Source organism: Humulus lupulus, chromosome 2 (assembly GCF_963169125.1).
Source record: "Humulus lupulus chromosome 2, drHumLupu1.1, whole genome shotgun sequence".
Lineage (NCBI taxonomy): Eukaryota > Viridiplantae > Streptophyta > Magnoliopsida > Rosales > Cannabaceae > Humulus > Humulus lupulus.
The window spans coordinates 129,466,460-129,470,991 of record NC_084794.1 but is presented as its reverse complement, the minus strand read 5'-3'; the positions used below and the strand labels follow the sequence as shown (position 1 = coordinate 129,470,991).

General features: G+C 36.6%; 1 long non-coding RNA gene across 2 annotated transcripts; it reads left to right on the top strand.

Annotated features, from left to right (window-relative positions):
* Nucleotides 1-2,011: 2,011 nt before the first annotated feature.
* On the top strand, nucleotides 2,012-4,143 carry LOC133816299 (uncharacterized). Of its 2 annotated transcripts, XR_009885141.1 has the most exons (4): nucleotides 2,012-2,094; nucleotides 2,573-2,885; nucleotides 3,419-3,497; nucleotides 3,897-4,143. It is a non-coding gene; the product is annotated as an uncharacterized LOC133816299 (long non-coding RNA). The 2 variants fall into 2 exon arrangements; XR_009885142.1 differs by lacking the exons at nucleotides 2,012-2,094; nucleotides 3,897-4,143 and adding an exon at nucleotides 2,126-2,224 and having other exon boundaries at nucleotides 3,419-3,684.
* The last annotated feature ends 389 nt before the right edge of the window (nucleotides 4,144-4,532 follow it).

Here is a 4,532-nt window from a genome sequence, read left to right as displayed (position 1 = left end):
CCCTGGTACTAATCAAACCACCATTTTATCTCTTCATATAACAAAAACCCTGACAAATCCCCTGAAAACACATTCAGGAACTCACAGACTCGTCCAGCCTGTCCTGATCCCACTGACACAGTCTAAGTGGTATCCACCACACTAGCTAAGAGTTCTATGCATCTCTCTGCCATAAAACTCTAGCTTTCCACACAGATATCATCAGCATACCAAAGCTATGCATAGCACCAACTGCCTCAAGGCTTTCTATTCTCAGATCATACCCAAACAAGTCATAACCAGCTTTACTCAACCACTGAGGGGTCCTTCCATAACCCAACTTACCTTTTAAGTTGTCAATTCCATACTATGTTCCCATCACAACACAACCATGTGATCATCATATCAATTTTATACCTCTCTATAAGCGACAAACAAAGGCACATCATGGCACCAAGGCCAATCAACACAAGTCAGAAATCAAAACAAGAAAACTGACCTGCCACTCCTGAGGAACTAGTCCCAGTCCCAGACTCTAACTGCTCTGGAATAAACACTCGAGCTGGAGTCGAGCTGTCTAACCTCTTTTACTCAAATTCCCTTAACCTTGGGCAATCCTTCTTAAGATGCCCAACCATGCCACAAGCAAAACATGACCTTGCTCGGCATTCCCCCAGATGATGCCTCTTGCACCGAGCGCACTCTGGGTAAGGCTTCCAACTTTTCTTGTTACTTGCTCCAATAGATGGAGAAACCACTATCTGGGCTCCATGCCTCGTGGCACTCCTTTCCTCATTTCTGATGCTCTCAATAGCAAGAGCCTTCTCTACCACCTGAGCATAGGTAGAGACTTCATGCACTGGGGCAACTCTGATGCCCTGAGCTATTCCAGGATTCAATCCATGAACAAACCTTTCCTTCCGAGCCACATATGTGGGTACCATGTCTAAAGCAAACTTGGCCAACCCATTAAATTTATCAACATACTTGGATACCGATGCCTTTCCCTGAACGAGATTCAGAAACTCATTCATCTTGGCAGTCTTGGCCACATCACAATAATACTTTTCATTAAACAGCTGCCTAAATTATTTCCAATCCATCACAGCTGTGTCTCGTGTCTGGGATATCACTTCCCACCATGTCTGAGCATCATCTCGCAATACATATGTCGCACAGATCACCCTATCGTGACCTACCAGCCCCATACTATCAAAAATGGAACTGATCATGCCCATCCATTACTCAGCTCTAAATGGATCTAGGCCTCCCTCAAAGACTGGAGGGTAATATTCCTGGAATCCTCCACAAAGAAATTCCCATCTGCTCTCAACCCTAGGCTGAGCCAAACCTGGTGCCATTCCTGACACAACATAGGAAGAGGTGCTTCTCAACAGATTCTGCTGTTGCCTCAGACACCTAATCTCTTCCTCATGCCTCTACAATCTTGATTGCAAATCTGTGACTATCTGTTGAAAACTCTGAGGGGTAGATGAGGAACTCAACCCCTGGCTGAAACTCCCAGCCTCTGAATAACCACCACTAGGCCTCATATCCGCCTTGGCTATAAACCTGTTCTGCAGTCAATAACTTGACCCATTAGCCACAATGAGCATATCACGAGTTTTCCCCCACGGAATCAATCTTACCACACCATATTCATAAATCGCTGCGGTGCTATAAACATTCCCATGGCATTCTTACAACAATCAAATCCCTGCTCTTCCAACATCCACACCATGCCTCAACTCAAGCATGCAAATATCACAATTATGTAATCATGGAGCAGGTAATCAAATGATCATATTCATAAATATATCCACGGAGCATATAATCAAATAGTCAAGAGCCAAGCTCTATCAGAATCTCATGCTCCCTAATGCAATGTGCAGGTAAACCATTCACAATCTATTTAAGCAGCTAAGCACATAACTACAAAAATAGTTACCATTCCTTGAGTGAAGCTATCTTCAGTGATGAGTGTACATGCTCAGTTCGTCTTCAGGAACACATAAACCATGGCATTGCTCTGATACATGAATCTCATATGGCTACATCGAGCAACTTGTACAGGCTGATTCTGTCTTAAAACTGTGTTATGATTCCTATGACATGGTATGTCCATTTCTTTTCTCTTGTTGTGGTTCAAATGACTAATCTCTTGAAGTCTTGATTTATAAATAAAGGTTCTTATTTATTTCAATCAAGGGAATTTCAGTATTGGTTGAAGACAAGTAACAATTAGGTGTGTGCATGTTTTTTATTAGATAGTTTTAGTTCAAAGTACTCATAGTGATACCTCTGTTTCAAGCCAATTTGCAATATCATGTTAATCTATGCCTTTGATCATCGCTTTAGTAGATCTTGTATTGTATTAGTGGACAACCTAGAGTTTTTAAAACTCGTATATTGTTAATGAAGAACGTAATCCATACATTTTCTGTGAAGCTTTGAATTTTTTCTAACCTTTTACTCGTTCATTCTAATCAACATTTGTTATTTCTTATCCTTTTTATATCAAATACCATGTACCATTATGAGATTTTAGGAATATGAGTGATTGGTGTTGTATCTTTGGTTTGTTTTACCCCAGGTTTTAGGAAAATTGCTAGGGTATCGTGTTCCTCTGCTGCCACTCACGAATCATGGGATAGAAAATTGCTCGGGATGTTGAATCTGATTCTGATTCTGAAACTTTGCTACCTTCTTGTGAGAGTATACATGGCTTAGAAACATCAGAAGACAGGAAAAGTTTCAAGGGTAACAATTAAAGCTCCAATCATGATGGAAAGAAATCACTAGCAGTGTCTGACGGTGCCCAGTGGGATGTTTTTCGCAGACAAGATGTTCCCAAGCTTATAGATTATCTCAAAAGGCATTCTAATGAGTTTGCTTGCCACAAGCGGGTAAGTGTAAAAGCTAAAATGTTGCCGTCTTTTCCTGTCAAATAATTTCTCTTAAACTTTTAACTTGCCCGCCTTAGGTTGATTGGGAGAATATAGAGAAGTGGAAATGTGAACTGGGTAGTGGTTATAGAGAATTTTTTAATATTATATTTCATTTTTGGTAGTTGATGTAATGTAGTAGATAGATTCTAAATTTTAGCGTACTTCTTATTTCGTGCACTCAAAACTAGATTATCTACTATCTAGTGAACCTGACAAGGACAATGAAGTCAGACTCGTGGCGTTATCATGCTAATATCGATTTTTTATTTTATCCATTTGATTCTGCTTCAAGTTCAGAGTTTAAAATTGTCTGAAAACTTAGCTACGATATTAAAGTTCAATGAGCTTGATTGTTTGTATTATATCAATTCAAATTCTTGTATGGCTTTAGTATTTTAACTGGAAAAAGGCAATTTAATTTACATAATCCAGTTGATACCATCTCCTTTTTTTTGCCAAAATGTTCATTAAATCTCGTATTTTTCTTTCAGAAATCTTATGAGACAAAACAGTATAAGAAGGGGTTGAAGGCTGCAGACACTATATTGAAAAAGTTTCTAGACCATGGAGGTATTTTCTGTTTCATGCAATATGTAATTTGGTACTGCACAATTAGCTGATCTAGCGACCACTTTATTCAGTTTTATTTCCTCTGTCCGCGTCCATTGGCTCTTGTCTACACACCTATATGTATATATATATATATATTTTATTTGCTTTTCACATATTGGAGAACTTAACAATTTCATCATTTTTTTGTTATAAATTATATGAATCATTCTGATGCATGAGCCACAGTGCTTCTTGAAGATTTACACAGTCATCTCTTTTTTTTTTTTTTAAAATAAAGATTTACACAGTCATCTTGCTGTTTTATTATTATTTTTTAATTGAAATCATTTTCAAACAAAATAGCTTAAGTCTTATGTTCTTAATAATAAAAGGACTTTTTTTTTTTACAATGTGCAGGTATATTGAGATGAATTTTTTGGAGCAATTCTTGACAACATTTGTAGTTGAGGCCTTTAGAATGGAAGAATGTATTTCACTAATTTTTGTATACATTTCTTGTTTTGTATTTAGTGATAAAGGAATCTGAATTGGGCATAAATTATGTTGTAATATGATTTCTTAAGCCTAGACTAGTAGACTAAATATTGTAATTACATTTGAGTAATTAATAAAAATCTATTTATGTTACTTTATTTGGCTTCAACTTTCATATTTGTTTTCCTAGTTTTGTGTAAGTAAAAAAAAGATTATGTTTCTCTAAGATAATATAACACATGTGTTATACTAAAGTGTAGTATAGCACAAATAATGTGTTATACTAAAGTATAGTATAACACAAAAAATGTGTTATACTAAAGTGTAGTATAACACAAAAAAAGTGTTATACTAAAGTGTAGTATAACACAAAAAAAGTGTTATATAATCGACTATAAATAACATAATTCAACACTTATCTATATATTAAAATAACACAGAAATTGTGTTATCGTTGACAGTACAATAACACATCTGTATAATACTGATAAAGTGTTATGTAAAGTATCCTGACCTACGATAACATAGTCGGTCTTAACACATCAGAAAGCGTTATCG